Below are 19,801 nucleotides of genomic sequence, written 5' to 3' on the forward strand. Positions count from 1 at the left end.
AAGACATTTTATATCAATTTTCTAATTAAAGCCAGTCTATTAAACTGTAGTAACACAATTCAACTCATTCTAAAATCTGAATTTTAGAGGTGGTAAAATTGCATGTAAAAACTAGTCTAAAAATGATTTCCAAATATTTGAATTCTACCATCAGATTTACTTTTTAAATATAAAATAATTTTAGACATTAAGGTATTTCCCACTGTTTGGTTAGTATTATTACACAAGAGATCAAAGGTATTTTTCAATGAAAAACATAGCTATTAAAATATACAAAACTAATTCAAGGAATGTAGGGTTTAATGAAATTTAATTTTTTAAAAAAATATCTATTTGGATGGAGTGAGGATGCAATTTTCAGAATATCTCATGTTACAGTAGATCATTTATAATCTTGAGGTTTATATAATTGCCAATATATATGGTATAAATGAATCTGCATTACATTTCCAGAATTTTTTATAAAAGGAATTGCTCCTTTTAGCAATCAAATCTGAAGTGATATATCGGTAGCAAAACATTTTGTACCAATTTATTTTTACTATACCGTTCGAGGTAAATTTCATGTTATTTTTCCATTGAAATTCTCACTGTGGTATCAAAGTAACAATGATCAACTTCTGCATCCATTTAAATATATTCTTTAACTTGCTTTGGTTTTAAGTCATATTTCACTTATAACTTAAATGTATTATAAGATTTTGAAATTCAGCTTTTTCAGTGTTTCTGCAATATTGTATCTTGGTTTCTTATGGATTTACGTAACAAGGAATAGCTAGATGTTAAATATTTCCTTTTGTGATGCTGTTAATTGTTTTACAAAAGTACACAAAGTATTAATGTGATACAAATAAGGTAAGAAAAGCAGGTGAAAAAAGAAAAGCCAGTAGCTATTTAAAACAACAGCTTGAAAAACAGCAGAATATTCATTAAGATGATAGCTTTTAAAAATCCATTTGAATAATATTTCCTACACAGAAATTCAATTCTCCCAGGAAAAGTGTGTAAATTCTGTATATATGCTGATAGTGAAATAGGCAAATGAAGCGGCCTAAATATAGAATTTTCTGCTGTAGAATCCCCTCCTTTATTCCTAATGAAGAAATAGTAATTTGTATTTAAAGTCACGTTGCTGCCAATGATACATTCGTTTGTCCTTTCTGCTTCAGGTTGCTTATGAAATTAACCATTCTCCATTGCATCTGGAAGGAGAGTCCAATATGGGTTATTCTTAATCCTATTGGTCGAGACTGACTTTTAAAATTAACATAATATTAGGCACCGCCCCTTGCCTGCCCCCAGTGAGCTCAGTTTTAAAAAAACAGTCCATGTAACGAGACGTATGAGTTTAGTTGTAATAAAGAAATAGTTTAATTTAATGGTTTTATCTTGTTTTAACTTGTCTAACCTGTCTTCTCTTCTTTTTATTGCTGTTTCCACAGGTGCTGCAGAAGACCGGGAGGGGTTTCTGCCCTCCGTGGGCAGCACCCCCATCGAGATTCCCCCAGGAGACCTCTTCCCTCATTGAGGGTACCGTCCCACGAAGGGGTGTCAGCCTGGGGTCACTGGCCTCCGTGGCCAAACTCGGCTGGAAGCCGAAGGTGGTGGGGTCCGCCCTCCCCACTGGGAGGCTTGGGGACACGGAGTCCCCCGAAAATGACATGTATATTGCCTCACAACGAGGCTGGAGCTCCCCGAAGCCGCTCGCAACCGCCGCAGCCTCCGCTCGGAAAAAAAGCGGCAGACTTCAAAGCATCCGCCTACCATATGTTCAGCGGCCGAGCCACAGGCTCCTTGCGGCTAGCGTAGTCAGCGGAGAATCGCGGAGCCGATCTGACAGCAGAATGTGGATTGAACGGAAGGCGGCCGATCTCCCATCTGTTCGGCGGCCGCCCAAAAGCCTGGGGAATGCGGAAGCATGATTCCCCTTCTTTTTCCTTGATCAAGGCTGGCGGAGGGGACAGTGAGGGCTCAGCGCTCCTCCTCAGTCCCCTTATTGGCAACGGCTATACACCGTGCCCGCCATTTTGGCGGTTGGCGGGAACCCCCCCCCCTGTATTCTTCCTCAGGAGCCGTTTTAAAAAAGGCGCGAGGAATGGCTCGGGGGGCTGGGAGGCGCAGGCGCACTGCACAGTAGACACGGGGAGCCATTTTGTGGATCAGTTGTCAGCAAACGAAGTGTCAGAGCTCCGTGTTTGCTCAGTTCCTATTTCGCTGTGGTTGCTGATTACTTGTGAGTAATATGGAAGCGAAAGGCAGCGGAGAGACAAGTCTCCCTACTACCCCATTGCCCAAGCCCAAAGATAAGGGGAAGATAAAGGCAAAATCTTCACAGTCTTCTTCCTCAGCCATCAAGGAGGCCGAGAGGCGAATCCAAGCCCTTGAACAAAAGTTAGAAGCAGTCCTTAATTCAGCTCCTTTAGCTAAGGCTGGACCATCATTGGGGTTTGGGCAGGCTCTCGGTCCAACGCCCCCAAGAGCTCATGGGGACACCAGGGCTGAAATAGATTGGTCTCCAGACCACCAAGCGTTGCCCCTGCTTCACAATCCTAGAAGTAGGCCAGGCTCAGCGGGCCAGGAAAGATCGGTGTGGGGTTGCTCCCCCCAACCTAAGGCGGTTCCAGCGGCTACCTTCACACCTACAGCCGCGGGACTCAGGGCTCAGCCAGATACGTGGCAAGATATGTCACCAGCCCTTCAGGAGCTAATTACTAATGCCTACTCACAGGGCATAGCAGTTGGAGCACAACAGGGGCCTCAACCGCCAAGACAGGCCACAACCCGGGATCTCTGGTCTGCACCGCCCCTTTCAGGTTTGGATTCTGTGACTGAAGAGCCAGTGTTAATGGAAGATAGTGACAAGGACTATGACATGTCAGAGGATGAAAAACCTCCAGAACAGCCGCTGGTGGCGGGTCTGTTTAAACAATCCTCGTTCAGGACACTATTATATACGGCAAAGCAGACAATGGAGTTAAAGGATCCAGCTCAGCCTTCACAAGCCGTACCATCCAGATCCTCTACTCTGTTAAAGGAACCTAAGCCTGAAACAGACCATGTCCCGGCATCAGAGATCTTTGTACAAAGCATTAAAAGGCCATGGCAGTACCCGGCGGCGGCCCAGGGACCATCAGTGGTAGAAAGGAAATTCTACACTTTTGACGATGAAGTAGAGGCCCTGCTTCAGTTCCCTCCTATTGACCAGCCGGTGGTAACACTGGTTTCCAACGCTCTGGTTCCTGCTGAGATGGGAGACAACTTGAAGCCAGAGGACAAGAAGGCCGAGGTACTTCTGAGGAAGACACATATGATGGCTGGTTGGGGGTTCCGCGCAGCAGCAGCTGCTTCCTTTTTTAATAGAGCCTCCATAGTATGGATTGAGGATATGCTGTCTCGCTTGGGGCCCGAGGAAGGGAGAATGCGCCAGGATCTTAGCAAGTTGTTGGCAGCGGTGGAATTTTCTGCTGACGCCACCTTACATGCTGCCAAGTTCGCGGGGAGAGGGATGTCCGCCACCCTTGCATCGCGTCGACTGCTGTGGCTGCGCAGCTGGCAAGCAGACACTAAATCAAAATGGCGCCTAGCTTCATCACCTTTCCAGGGGTCTCAACTTTTTGGAGACATATTGGAAAAAGTCCTCATAGAGGACAAGGACAAACGGAAGATACTTCCAAGGTCCAAGAGGGGACAAGATCGCCGCAATAATCCCTACAACCGGCGCCAGTCCTTTCGCTGGGACACCTCATGGTCAAACCAAGCATTTCGGCCCTTCTCTCAGGGCAATTTCAACCAAAATACCTACAGAAATGACCGAGCGCCATTTCAAGACAGGACAAGGGGATATCAACCAACTAGACGCCCATTTCGAGGTTCCAGCCAGAGGGGTTTTAAACGCCCCAAATGACTTTACCATGACACAGCCAGTAGGAGGGAAACTCCACCTTTACAGTACTTCCTGGCGTGCCACATCCTCAGACAAATGGGCACTATCTACAGTAACACAGGGACGACGGTTGGAGTTCATTCAGCCCCCACCCAACCGATTCCTACACTGTCCAAGACCACGAAACCTTATCAAAAGGAAGGAATTACACCAAGAAATAAGCCACCTCCTGGAGATTCAGGCCATAGAGCCTGTGCCCAAGCACGCAGAGGGCATGGGATTTTATTCTATGGTGTTCATAGTCCCCAAGGCATCGGGGGGGGGGGGGTGTCGCTTAATTCTAAATCTGAAACAGTTAAATCTATACATTCTTTACCGGAGATTCCGGATGCACACTCTGCATACCATCCTAGCGGCAGTGCGCCCTCGGGACTTCCTTACCTCCTTGGACCTGAAGGAGGCTTATCTGCATGTGCCGATCTTCCCACCAAACCGCAAGTATCTACGATTCTGTGTAGAGGGGACACATTATCAGTACAGGGCCATGCCATTCGGCCTGTCATCAGCCCCTCGCACCTTCACGAAGTTGCTGGATGTGCTTACAGCGCATCTGCGCACGCAGTCCGTCCGCCTGATGGCATACTTGGATGATATAATCATTTTGTCCAAGTCCCAGGCAGGGGTGCACCAAGACCTCCACCTTACAATGAGGGTTCTGGAGGAACACGGCTTTACAATCAATATTCCCAAGAGCCAATTGAATCCCTCTACAAGGCTGCTGCATCTGGGGTCAGTAATAGACACAACTACGAACATCGTGTCACTTTCACCGGACAGGCAGGACAACATCATAGCCTTGATAACTTCCATCCAGAGGCAACGGAAGGTCTCCCTAGCCCTATTGTCCAAGGTGCTGGGGACCATGGTCTCGTGTATAGGGATTGTGCCGTGGGCCAGGCATCACATCCGCCCATTGCAAGGGTTTCTGCTTCCAGCCCAGAAGGCAAAACTGAGTCAATCAAACAAAGAGATCAGGCTCCGGCAGAAGGTCAGGACATCCTTGGCCTGGTGGACTTCCCCGGCCCTGTTTCAGGGGTGTTCTTTCCAGACTCACGATCAGGTCGTCATGACCACAGACGCCAGTTTGTCGGGTTGGGGCGCGCACATAGACCTCCATGTGGCACAAGGACTTTGGACCAAGGAGGACCTCAGCCCTGTGAACATCAACCTCCTGGAGCTCAGGGCTGTGTTCTTAGCGCTCCAACATTTTGTGGCTTTGGTTCAAGGGAAACACGTGTTAGTCCTAACGGACAATGTGGCAACAAAGGCCTACCTCAACCACCAGGGGGGCACGAGATCACCACGCCTCATGAGGGAAGCCATGGCTCTCTTCAATTGGGCCGAACGCAACCTGGCTTCTCTATCTGCGGAGCACATAGCAGGCGTCACCAATGTTCAGGCCGACTGGCTAAGCCGAACCACCTTGGACCCCACGGAGTGGAGACTGGATCCACAGTTGTTCCACAAGATCACTCTTCGATTCGGGACACCGCTGGTGGACTTGTTCGCCTCTCACACTAATGCACAGCTCCCCAGGTTCTATTCTCGGTTCCATTCACCCACGGCGGAGAAAACCAACGCCCTGAGGTCGAGCTGGCCATGCGGCCTCTTATACGCATTTCCTCCAACGAATTTGATTCAGAGAGTGATAGACAAAATTCTACTGGAGGAAGCGGAGGTGTTGCTTGTTGCACCACATTGGCCACGCCGCCCGTGGTTCTCAGACTTGGTGGCTCTGTCGATCTCCCCACCTTGGAGGATTCCGGACAAGATAATCTCACTCAGTCAAGGGTCAATCTGTCACCCAGACCCGCAATGGTTTCAATTAGCCGTTTGGCATTTGAAAGGAACAAGCTGAGGGAGCAATGTTTACCGGACAGTATCATAGCCACAATACAGGCTGCCCGCTGGCCATCCACGTCCAGGATTTATCAGGCAACGTGGTCGGCCTTTTGTAAGTTCTGCAACGGAAAAGGTATGGAACCGGAAAGGGCTCAAATAATTACTGTACTAGAATTTTTGCAATTGGGCCTTGAAAAAGGACTAACTCCTAACACCCTTAGGAGGCAGGTGGCGGCATTGGCTACCGTTATTCGGTTACCAGAATACCGATCTTTGACTATTCACCCTTGGATACGGGACTTTCTCCGGGGTGCTATGAACAAACACCCTCCACCACTACATAAATTTCCAACGTGGGACTTATCCCTAGTGTTGAAGGCTCTGACTGGTCCACCCTTTGAGCCTCTGAGATCCATCCAGCTCAAATTTCTTTCCATCAAGACGGCCTTTCTAGTGGCTATCACATCAGCCAGACCGGTATCGGATTTGTCTGCGTTATCCACCAGACCAGACCTTTGCATCTTTTATCCGGACCGGGTGGTCCTACGTTTGGACCCAACCTTTCTTCCTAAGGTCAACTCGTTATTCCACAGGAAACAAGAGCTGATCTTGCCGGACTTTTGCTCACACGGAAGCCACCCTACGGAACTTAGGTGGCACAAACTAGATGTTAGACGAGCGGTTAAAATCTACATTAGAAGAACGGAGTCTTTTAGGAAGTCTGAGTTGTTGTTTATCTCTTTTGCAGAGCCAAAAATGGGCCTGAAAGTTTCTCCCAGTTCAATCAGTCGATGGATCCGGGACTGCATAGGGAAGGCGTATAAGGCTAGAGCTCAGACTCCCCTTCAAGGGGTCACAGCGCACTCTACTCGCAGTGCAGCCACGTCAGCAGCTTGGAGAACTCAAGCCTCAATCGAGGACATATGCCGGGCTGCAACGTGGACGACACCTTCTACGTTCACTAAACATTATAGACTGGATGCCTATGCTTCAGCTGAGGCATCTTTTGGGAGAAGGGTATTACAGAGGGTGTGTTCCTCTCCAGCTACCCGGACTTAACAATCTCCCTCCCATTTAAATTGGAACTTGGGTATATCCCATATTGGACTCTCCTTCCAGATGCAATGGAGAAGAACCGTTGTACCTACCTGAACGGTCTTCTCAGTGCACTGGAAGGAGAGTCCAAACCCACCCAGCATTAGATTGTTTCAGGGAAGCTGGGCTCGGTTGGTTTTGGTTAATGTTACATAGATTTATATGTTGGTTCAATAAAATTGTGTTGGATTATATTACCTTTCGTTTTTAAAACTGAGCTCGCTGGGGGCAGGCAAGGGGCGGTGCCTAATATTATGTTAATTTTAAACTCAGTCTCGACCAATAGGATTGAGAATAACCCATATTGGACTCTCCTTCCAGTGCACTGAGAAGACTGTTCAGGTAGGTACAATGGTTCTTTTATTCTTAAATATGGATCTTTTAATAGTTTTTCCTGTGCCTTTTATAGAGTTCTTAATTTTATCCCTAATAAATGAAATAGATTTATATATTGGGCAATGCAGTTGAAAAAATGACTCCGCCTTCCAAAACCTAACTGCTGAAAAGTCTTGAGAATAATTGTAATGTTTAATATAGAGCCGGGATGTCTTACAGCAATTAATTTAAGTGATTGTATGCTAGTGATGGTTTAGTAATTTATTAAGGTGGCTGTTTCTTCTGACATGTGTCAAAAAGGTCAGCGTTTCTCCTTTTTTTGGATATTAACCTATTCTTCTGAAACTCAGAAATTCTACTTTTTGGTCATTAATTTCATACATGCTGTGATGGTGACAATTAACCCACTTAATAAAGGTCAACTTTCAATTTTTTTCTAATTTCTAGAACACGTAACTTCATTCCTTCTCAAAAATGGGCAGATTACTGAATGATAAATAGCTATTAAATGAGTGCAGGAATGTGGCTCAGCTGTCAGGATGGCAGCCAAGCAGTTGGCAACAAGAGGAGTAGAATTATTGTACCTAATAAGCTAACAAAAGTGAAAAGCCTGGAAAGCCATTTTTAGACCTATTATCAAAAAAAGAGCAAGCACAGGTAGTCCTCTGTGTACACATATAATGACCATTCAAAGTTACAATGGATCTAAATAAAGTGATTTATGATTGCTTTCAACTTATGACAATTGTAGCATCTCCATGGACAGGTAATCAAAAATCAGACATCTGGCAACTGATATTATTTATGATGGCTGCAGTGTCCTGGACAGAGGTGGGTTCCTATTGATTCTAACCTGTTCTTGAAAACCGTTAGTAATTTGGTGATGATGTAATAGAGCTGGTTCTGTTGGTATCTCCCTGGGCACCCCCATCTTGAATTTTGCTTCTGCTCGTGCGACCGACCAAAGAGATAGGAGGAGAACCATCGAAGAATGGTGCCTCCCGCTCCCAACCCCTCCAACCGTCGCAGAAGGACATCATGGTCAATGGTATCGAAAGCCGCTGAGAGGTCAAGTAGCACCAAGATGGTGGAATGACCACCATCTCGGGCTCGCCAGAGATTATGATGATGATGATGATGATGATGATGATAATAATAATAATAATAATAATAATAATATATTAGATTTGTATGCTGCCCCTCTCCGAAGACTCGGGGCGGCTCACAACAATAATAAAAAACTATTATAGCGAAACAAATCTAATATTAAAAAAATCATATAAAGCCTTATCATATTTATAAAGGAAACAACACATACATACCAAACATAAAATATAAAGAGCCTGGGGGAAAGGTGTCTCAACTCCCCCATGCCTGGCGGTATAGGTAGGTCTTGAGTAGTTTACGAAAGACAAGGAGGGTGGGGGCAGTTCTAATATCCGGGGGAGTCGATTCCAGAGGGCCGGGGCCGCCACAGAGAAGGCCCTTCCCCTGGGGCCCGCCAAATGACATTGTTTAGTCGACGGGACCCCGAGAAGACCAACTCTGTGGGACCTTATCGGTTGCTGGGATTCGTGCGGTAGCAGGCAGTTCCGGAGGTATTCATCCATTAGCGTGACCAAAGTGGTTTCAGTGCTCTGACTGGGCCTGAAACCAGATTGATATGGATCTAGATAATCAGTCTCATCCAAGGACTAGGAGCTGGAGCGCCACCACCTGCACTGTTTAGAGTGGTAGGCCTACTTTAGCTGCAAGGTCTTTTCCAATGCATTTAATAATTCCATAAAAGATTCTACCAGCTCTAGAGTCATGCCCCTGTCAGAGTCTGAATCTGAGATGGAAGATGAAGAGCTGACAGAATGGGAGAGTGGCTCCATTGGCTGTGGAGAAAACTGGGGAAGGACAAAGTCAGGCTAGGCAGAGCAGGGAAGGAGGTTCAGATGGAGACCAAGGCCCATTTCTTCCTCATCTTAGGGTGCGTATGGAAGAATGCAGAAGAGAACAATGTGGGTTGCATGGCTTACGAGGAAGGAAAGCCTCAATTCTCTTAACAAGGAACACCTGGGGATGGAGTTTAAAGGAAAGGCCATTGAGAGGGGCGTGTGTTAAGAACAAATGCTGAATTCATCTAGTGTTCAGAGTTGTGGCCTGCCTTCCTGGCATTCCTCCTGCCCAGGGGTGAAGTGCTCCTGGTTCGCTTGGGCCTGTTACTCATCTGAGAGCCGGTCGTAAAGGCAGCGTGAGGCTCAGCCTGGACGCCACCGTTTGAGTCCTTTTAATCTGTACGCATGCAGATTAGGACCCAAATGGTGACGTCTGGGTGGGCGGGTCTGACAACCAACAGGAACGAGCGAACCAGAAGCATTGCACCCCTGCTTCTGATTGTTTGAATTATTGGTGTGCTTCTGTGTGCGCTTGTTGTCTTGATGGAATTATTCTGGGATTTATTGTCTTGCCCTGCTGGAATGATGGATTTGCAGTCATTCTGCTTATAGGGCTTGGACTGGAGTATCTGCAGAAGCTGCTGCAGGTTTATGGGAGAGCTTTTCAGGTCGGAGAGTGAACGGATATTGGTGGCAAAGTTGGTGCCAATAAAGGGACTCATACCAGTTCTCTGGCTGTGTTTATTTATTTTATTATTTATTAATTGGATTTCTATGCTGCCCCTCTCCGAAGACTCAGGGCGGCTTACAACATATAAAAAACAATAAATTACAGTAAAATTAATCCAATTAAATTAAAGTTATATAGCTATCTAAAATCCCTAATTGTATTAAAAATCAATCACACCCATTCGTACAACAATCATACAATCATTTGTTGGCTAGGGGCTAAGATCTAATCAGCCCAACCCTAATGTCATAAATAAGTCTTAAGACTCTTACAGACTCAATTGCTTACAGAGGAGGGTGGGGGCAGTACTAATCTCCAGGGAGAGCTGATTCCAGAGGGCCGGGCCCCCCACAGAGAAGGCTCTTCCCCTAGGCCCCGCCAGGCGACATTGTCTAGTTGCCGGAAGTGGAGAAGGCCGACTGTGGGACCTAACTGGTTGTTGGGATTCATATGGCAGTAGGTGGTCCTGTAAGTAATCTTGTCCGATGTCATCTAGGGCTTCATAGGTCATAACCAACACTTTGAATTGAGTCCAGAAACCAATTGCCAGCCAATGCAGACTGTGGAGAAACATGAGCATGTCTGAGCAGGCCCATGACCGCTTGCGCGGCTGCGTTCTGCACAATTTGCAGTTTCCGAACACTCTTCAAAGGTAGCCCCATGTAGAGAGCATTGCAGTAGTCAAACCTCGAAGTGATACTTGCCTTCGTGCCACTCCCGAGTCATCACGTCTACTATGTGGGTGGAAAAGACCCCATGACTGGTATGATCTTTTGTATTGGCTCATTTGTGTGGCTCTGGAAGCAGTCTGGAAAAATGAATAAAGTTCCATAAAGACTTTAAGTATATAGACTGATGATGCAACTTACATTTTGTATGTGTGTGTGTGCATATACAGTATATAAATATATATGCAAACTCACAGATATTTCCATCTACCATGTGTTTGTCCTCTGACCATAAAAGCAGGAATACATATCTGTATGTTGTAAATGCTCTAAAGCCACTAATTCCTCTCCATAATATATAAAAAGATTGCATGATTGTGTGTTCCAGTTTCCTGGGGGCAAAGTATGATAATGTATGTGCTGCTAGGTTAATGCAGCTATTTTGCCTTGCACACTTTGTCCCCAAGCAAAAAATAAACACACACCAAAGCAAATACTTTGAATCCTTTAGTTCTGAACAATAAATCAAAATATTTATTGATGTAAGGAGAACTATATATGTTCACTGCCTTAAATTACTTATCAAGCAATAAAAATGGGATTTTAAAATTATATTTTAAAAAATATGTCTGACCATCTTACTTGTGTTCCCCATTGTAATAGTTTTTATTTTATTCATGATGTACAGTTCTATTATCGTAGCTTTCAATGTTGCATTAAAGTAGATTTCTAGTCTGTAGCTATTCTTGAATGTGTTATGACTATGCTCAATTAAAGCAACACTATACCAATCTTTAATATTATACAAATATTTAATGCATGCCTTCTCTCCCAATAATCTTGATTTGAAAGGCATATTTCTTAAAAACTAAACAATTGAGATGTACCTCAGAAGGAAGGGAAACCCACATTTCCATTTTAAATAAAATCCTGGCTTGTACAAATGGTGTAAATCTTATTTCCAACATATAAAGCAAAACAAAATGAAGAATATGCAAAGTGAGATCAACATGGAATTGAATACACATAGTCAAGAAAATCCATATCCACCAGAAATACATTGAAATAAGCTTCTGCCAGTTTCAGCCTGTCGGCCATTCTTAAAATAGTGTTTTCCAAAACAAATTGGATCTTTACTTGAGGATCAACTATTTTGCTAATATCATTGGGATCATTCCATCTAAATCTGCTTCCCAAGTTTCTGTACCCTACTGACAAGGATCCTATCAAGTAACAGGAATAATGACTCACTAGTACAAAATGTACATTGATTTCCATAAGTTCCCCTTTTGCATTTTTCTCAAAAGCTGGCCAAATTTCAGTAGCCAGCATCTGGTTCTGTTTCTACTGTACCTTTTTAATTCTCTCACCATCCTTGCTATATTCTTATCTCACTTCAAAGTGTGATTTTTTTCAGTTCATTATGTTCCGAACTGTTATTTAATTGAAGCTTTGGATGGCAACAGTAAACAGAATTCTGGAGAAAGATATTTAAAATACTTTAAAAAAAAAGATTTGGCTGAAAAATAAGTCTTGCTCCATTAGGTGACATGCCTGTGCACTTCCCACAGTGTACCACAAGAGGGGGCAAGTTAGCTTCACACCAGAAAGAAAGAAGTGCCACTTTTCCTGTTAACATTATCGTAGGGTCTTTCCCCTCTATTGAAGCTGACTCACAAATGGGAACTGCAAGACAAACTGGGAAAGTTCAGTGTTGGCAGGATTCTAACCACCACATTAAGTGTTGGTATGTCTTCCCGCCAAAGTGGTACCTATTTATCTACTCACATAGAGCATGATTTTAAACTGCTAGGTGGACAGACGCAGTGCTAGTACTTGAACTGCTGGATCAGAGACCATCACACAACCTTACAAGTGAGCCACTGCACCTCTTTAGCTCCAAAGTTTAAGAAAGCTTCATAGAAACTGAGCCAAGGGTGGGTTCCAGCTTACCTTGCCACTGGTTCAATTCCTCCCACACCACAGGGCTGCGTGGTCGTGGTTGTGCACATGTGCAGTGCTGAAAATTCTCAAAAAATTTTAAAAGCCCAAAACCAAGTTGGTGGCATAGGTGCGATACCAGAAACTCAGCTTCTGCACATGCGCAAAAGAAAAAAATCAGCAAGGGGAAGAGCCTTCTCTGTGGTGGCCCCGACTCTCTGGAACCAGCTCCCCCCGGAAATTAGAACTGCCCCCACCCTCCTTGCCTTCCGTAAACTCCTTAAAACTCACCTCTGCCGTCAGGCATGGGGGAATTGAGGCATTCCCCCTCCCTCCCCCGGGCCTATATAATTTGTGTATGGTGTGTCTGTGTGTATGTCTGGTTTAATAATGGGTTTTTTTTAATGGTTTTTAAATTTATTAGATTTGTTATAAATTGTCTTATTGTATGCTGTGAGCCGCCCCGAGGCTACGGAGAGGGGCGGCATACAAATCTAATAAGTAAGTAAGTAAGTAAGTAAGTAAGTAAGTAAGTAAGTAAGTAAGTAAGTAAATAAATATGTCTTTAAAAAAAAAAATTCAAAAAAAAATATCCAAAAAAGATGGCGGTGTTCACAGACCTGCACTAACGGAACCAGCTCTATGACATCACAGAAGTTTGTTACCGGTTCTATAGAACCAGTACGAATGGCAAGGAAAGCACCTCTGAACTGAGCAGGTTAAGAAATGGGCAATGCAAATCAGATAAATTAAACTCCATTGAATGAAAAAAAATGGAAAGAATTAGGAAAAAAATAGTATGCTTAAGTTACAGAAAAAAACATTCTGGTTGAACATTAAGAAAATGCTTTAAAAAATAACAGTACACCAGCACTTAAACCATTTATCCCAGATTATTGTGGCCTCCTTTATTCAGTATGTTTTCACTGGACATTGGAATGTCATTTTACACAAAATTATTGATTTAAATTCCTGCTGTGACTTCCTGGTTTTATCGTGTTAAAATTCTGTGAAAGCAATTACATGACTGGAAAGTAGTTCTCTTAACCATTTAAATAGGCATAAAATCAAATTCCACTTTTGTTCTTGACTTTCCCCTTTGCTGTTTTGAGTATCAGTCAAGATCAAAAGCAGACTTTGACATGGAAAAAGTTGGACTCTCCTGTATATAACATGAGATGGATCCATTGAAAATTCCATTCTCCCAAATTTCAAATGTCCAAAACACAAAACCTCTGATTTTTATTTAAAATATATTTAAATGTTTAAATTCATGTTTAAATTCAGTTACTGTGGATTTACCAACCACGTCTGCTGGACGTTTGTTCCAAGCATCTACTACTCTTTCAGTAAAATAATATTTTCTCCCGTTGCTTCTGATCTTTCCCCCAGCTAACCTCAGATTGTGCCCCATTGTTCTTGTGTCCACTTTCCTATTAATAAGGTTCAGGAGGGAAGTGTTTTTAATAGGAAAGTGAACACAAGAACAAGGGGGCACAATCTGAGGTTAGTTGGGGGAAAGATCAGAAGCAACATGAGAAAATATTATGTTATTGAAAGAGTAGTAGATGCTTGAAACAAACTTCCAGCAGACGTGGTTGGTAAATCCACAGTAACGGAATTTAAACATGCCTGGGATAAACATATATATAGAGGCAGGATGGCTCAGCAGGTAGAGTGCTGTACTGCAGGCCACTGAAGCTGTCTATAGATCTGTAAATCAGCGGTTCAAATCTCATCACCGGCTCAAGGTTGACTGAGCCTTCGATCCTTCTGAGATGGGTAAAATGAGGACTCGGATTGTGGGGGCAATATGCTGGTTCTGTTAAAAAGTGCTATTGCTAACATGTTATAAGCCACCCTGAGTCTAAGAAGGGCGGCATAAAAATTGAATAAAATAAAATAAAATTGAATAAAATAAAATAAAATAAAAATAAAATAAAAAATAAAATAAAATAAAATAAATTATAAAATAAAATAAATAAATAAAATAAAATAATAAAATAAATATCCATCCTAAGATAAAATACAGGAAATAGTATAAGGGCTGACTAGATGGACCATGAGGTCTTTTTCAGCCATCAATGTTCTATGTTTCTATATTTCAACATATTCTTTGTAACATCTTTCCTTATCCTATTCAGTCTTCAAGTGTGAAGGCAGAGAGATAACCTACAGCAGGGCTGTCCAACCATGGTAAATTTAAGACGTGTGGACTTCAACTCGGGTGAAATGCTACCAGTTCAGACCGATTGTCCCCAACCAGTAGTAAAAATGCTACCAGTTCAGGTGAACCAGTATTTTTGACGATCAGATGGGCAGCAATCAGCTGTGACACATGATTTATATTATCTAGAAGGTCAGATTTCCTGCTTTCTAGCTAATCTAAATTGCATCGCACAGTAGATTCCCCCTACTCTTGCTGTTCTACTTACCTTTGCAGACTCAAAAGACTTCAAAATGTTCCTTTTTTTAGCACTGTGTGGGCAGCCTACTATGGTTGAAAAACCCTGCCCCAGAGAAATCCTGTGTTTTGAAAATGTAGTGAAATGATTTTGGATTAAGCCTATATACTGTTTCAGCCTTTTTGGCTTCGTTGGAAAAAAATCATTTTGTAATCTCTAGTAATGACCCAGTCCAACTAAAGAACAGCACTTGTTAAAGGTCATTTTGGCGGAGCGTGCAATGTGGCTTCCTCTCCCAAATGCTGTCATATTTCACTTTAATTAATCTCCAAAGTGTAGGCTGATATCAGTGGCTTCAAATACTAACACAGGGAGACTGGACTTCCAGTGACATTTTTATTGAAAAAATGTAAATCATATTTTGCTGGTGCTGTAATATCACTGTTCATTAGCGAGAACTAAATTGCCACAGAACACCTGTGGAAGGGTGTTTGATGCCTCTTGAATCTTAAACGAGGTGGTGATAAGTAACAGTTTTAGAAGTAGTTTCTTAGTCCAAGTGGCAAAAAAGGAACCTGTTAGGGCCTTTTCCAGCTAATAAATATAAATAAACCACATATGCTCTCCAAAAGTTACCCACTCCATGCATCTGCTGAAGTAAGTTGAAGCTCATGAAAGCTCATGCCTTTTAATCCATCAATCAATCAAACAATCAATCAATCAAACAAACAAACAAACAATCCTCTACAGCAGTGATTTTCAACGTTTTTTGGAGCCCGGCACATTTTTTACATGTACAAAATCCTGGAGTACACCACCAACCAAAATGACACAAAATGACACTCTAACACAGTACATATTATACATATAGTTATTGTGATGCATTGCATATCACCCTCTGCGGGGGCCTCTTATAAAAAGAAAAAGGTCAAATATCTATATACACCATCAGGATAGACATAACCAGCTGAGGCTGATGCTTCATCTAGTGGGGGCAACATTTACCTCCAGTCCTGACCAGGGTTAGAAATCAGGACCATGGGGAGGAGTAGCAGTTTCAGCTACTTGCCGCAGCCACACAATGACAAGTGCACGGCAGCCCAATCGGGGACCTTCCTGGGCGTGGATGAGAGGCAGCCTGCTATTGGTTCATCGCTAGTGGTCAGGATGAATCCTAGAAAGTGATTGGTCAGTGAGCGTTCCCTGTGCCTCCACTCTTCCTGTCGCTGATAGCTGGAGGGATTGTAAAGGGAATGTTTATGTTTGTGTGGAGGCGGCCGGCGGCGGGCCGGAGAAATGGCCTCCATGGGCCATATCCGGCATGCGGGCCGTAGTTGGGGACATATGTTTAATTTTCCCATGGCACACCGGACCATGTCTCATGACACACTAGTGTGCCACAGCACACTGGTTGAAAAACACGGCTCTACAGCAACCCAAAAGTGGATCTGTCAAAAAATGGCAGGAGGGGTTTCCATATGGGGATGTCATATCTTATCTATAAGGCTCTTTGTCTTCTAGCTTTCCAGGCAGAGTGGCCAACACAGAGATAAGTAAGAGACCCTGGTAATTGTAGATATGAGATTGTCCACTTGAGTTCCAATGTTTAACAGGGTTTCTCCAAAACCATGGGCAGATGTTTTCTTTAAGTTTGCTATTTCACACATTTTGCCTCCAGAGTTTGTGAATGCTCCAACACTGGAAGTTGAAAGTGACCTCCATCTTGGCCTCATTCTTAAAATTCCCATTTAATAAATGATGCAAATAAACTCCACTGGAAAATAGAATAGAGTAGAATAGAATTCTTTATTGGCCAAGTGTGCTTGGACACACAAGGAATTTGTCTCAAATGCATCAGCTTTCAGTGTACATACAAACAACAAGTATATAAACAACAATATTAACAATATTAATGTGATAGATTATGATCATAATCAGTATAAACATACATTTATTATAAATTATTATAAGTGAATTTTGCTCTTATTATAGAAACATAGAAACATAGAAGACTGACGGCAGAAAAAGACCTCATGATCCATCTAGTCTGCCCTTATACTATTTTCTGTATTTTATCTTAGGATGGATATATGTTTATCCCAGGCATGTTTAAATTCAGTTACTGTGGATTTATCAACCATGTCTGTTGGAGGTTTGTTCCAAGGATCTACTACTCTTTCAGTAAAATAATATTTTCTCCACTTGCACTGCTTCGGAGAGTCCAACATGGGTTAATCTTCAGCCAAGCTGGAAGGGACTGAGTTAAAAATTAGCATAATTTACTGGTCCAACCCCCATGCTGCCCTCTCCGGGTCAGTCTAAAAAACTCAGTCATAGTGTAGGGACACATGAGTTTTTCCTCCTAGGACTCTTTGAGTCTAGGGGTAGTTTTTAATTGTTTTTCTTATTTGTTATTAATTGTATATTTAAATGTACTAACTGTACTTAATGAATTTTTCTCCTTTCTGTTTTCTATTCCAGATTTATGGAGCAACACACCTCGTGTGATTGGGCCCCTGCTCTGTGGAGTATGGCCCCAATTCGGCTTTCCCAGCTCGGAGCTTGTCCCCTGCATGGGGACAGCTCCCAAGGCTGGAGGTTACCGGTGATGAAGGTCCCTGGCCTGCGAGGCCATACCGTTCCTTGCAGCAGGAGGAGATTCAAATCTCCCGCCACAGAACGACACCGGCAGAGGTCCCCGGCCTGCGCGGCCATACCTCAGGGCGAGGCGTTTTTTCTTACTATGCTGGGCCAGAGCGAGCGATTGGAAATTCCCGCCCAAAAACGCCGCCCGGGATCGGTTTTAAACCGATTATTCCCCTTTGCCGCCTGAGTCGGCTACATAAGGGAAGGGCCATTACAAGATGGCGCGGCACACAGGGAGCCGCCATTTTGGATCAACCGACTTCCGGCCGGGTTCCTAGAAGGGCAGGAAGAGACCGGATTTCCTGTTACACAGGAAAAACAATTGCGGTGGCCATTTTTCGCTCGGTAATACTGGTTATAACAAAGAAAAGACTTTTTTCCTCCATTCTCTCGTTACGGAGGCTTGCAATTATATCCCCAATGGCTGATCTTCCACAGCAGGGGACAGCAGAGCCCTCAGCCACAAAGGCCAAGGAGAAAACACACTCCTCAAAGGCAAAGTCAAAAACCTCTCAGTCATCATCTGGATTAAGAGAGGCCGAGCGTCGAATTAAAGCATTGGAGGAGCAACTTGAGGCTCAGAAACAATGCAATACCACTGTCTCATCGGTACCAGGTCAGAGTGGGGGTGTGATAACTGGGACTCCTCCAAGACTCCCAGAAGGAAGTGGTTTGGCAACAGACAGGGACTGGTCCCCAGATAGGTTCGGGGGCCCATCCCAGGTGGCAGACCCTATAAGACCTGAGGTTACCAGGCCATCCTCTGCCTCGCCTGCATGGCACATGCCGCCCCCACCATTGCCTACTGCCACATTCACCCCAACAGCTGCGGGGCTCAGATCATCCCCAGATACCTGGCAGCGCCTGCCACCAGCCTTGCAGGATATGATTGCTTCAGCATATTCACATGGCATAGTAACGGGAGTGCAACAAGCAACTGCACCTCCTGCCCCACTAAATCCTACTCCTCCTCCTTCCCTGCAAAGGAATATCTGGGCAGCACCGGCTCCCCCATCCCCTGCTCATGACTCCTTCCTAGAAGATCCTGCATTCAGAGGGCAGGGCTCAGAGCCAGATGATGGCCTATCTGAGGATGAGGGAGCACCCCCGGAGCCACCAACATATACAGGCCTCTTTAGACCCGCTATCTTTCGCGTACTGCTTAATAAAGCAAAGATGACTGTGGCCTTGGGCACCCCTGAAAAGCCCACAGATTCTGCATCAGCCCCTCCTCCAGCTTCGAGGGTACTCACGGAGATCCAAAGGGATGCTGACCTTATACCAGCCCCTAAGCTCTTTTTGGACAATGTACAGAGGCCTTGGCAATACCCAGCAGCTGCTCTAGGCCCAACAGCTTCTGAGCGTAAATTTTATGCATTTGAACCAGAATTGGAAAAGTTACTTGAATTTCCAACGGTAGATGCTCCGATTGCAGCTCTAGTATCTAACGCATTAGTTCCTTCCGAGGTGGCAGATGGCCTAAAGCCGGAAGACCGGAAGGCAGAGGCAATTAACAAAAAAGCTCACCAGATGTCGGCATGGGCCCTCAAAGCAGCTTCGGCAGCCTCATTTTTTAACAGAGCTTCGGTCCTTTGGCTCCAAGAAATGCTCTCTAAGCTGGGACCTGAGGAGGGTCGACTAAGGCAAGACCTTAACAAGCTGCTAGCCGCGGCAGAATTCTCGGCGGATGCCACTCTGTCTGCATCTCGTTTCTCCTCACGAGCCCTGGCAGCAAACCAGTCATCCCGACGCTTACTCTGGCTCCGGACTTGGCAAGCTGACGCCAAGTCCAAGGGACGTCTAGCCTCGGCCCCATTTGATGGGTCAAGATTGTTTGGAGAATCTCTGGACAAGGTCCTTGTGGAAGACAAGGACAAGAAAAAAGTCATGCCTAGATCTTACAGAAGGCAGGAAAGACGCACTGCCCCATATTCTAGGCGCCAGCCCTTTCGGGCCGAATCTTCCCCCTCTGCACCCCAGGCTGGAAGATCTTATACCCAGGGGTCCTACTCCCAACTGTCCTACAGAGGAGACAGAGGTGGATTTGGAGATAGGAACAGACAGTTCCAACAATCAAGGAGGACCTATAGAGGTTCCAACAGAGGAGGCTTTAGAAGGAACAAATGACTCTGCCAAGTCAGTTCCCATAGGGGGGCGGCTGCAGCACTTCACCGCCTCCTGGGCATCTATGTCCACCGACACTTGGGCCATAAATACCATAACTCAAGGACTCGCCCTGGAGTTCACCCTAAAGCCGCCAAACAGATTTCTGGAGTGTCCGGTTCTCTCCAACAATCACAAGCGCAACCTCC

The sequence above is a fragment of the Erythrolamprus reginae genome, chromosome 1, assembly GCF_031021105.1.
Source record: "Erythrolamprus reginae isolate rEryReg1 chromosome 1, rEryReg1.hap1, whole genome shotgun sequence".
Classification (NCBI taxonomy): Eukaryota; Metazoa; Chordata; class Lepidosauria; order Squamata; family Dipsadidae; genus Erythrolamprus; species Erythrolamprus reginae.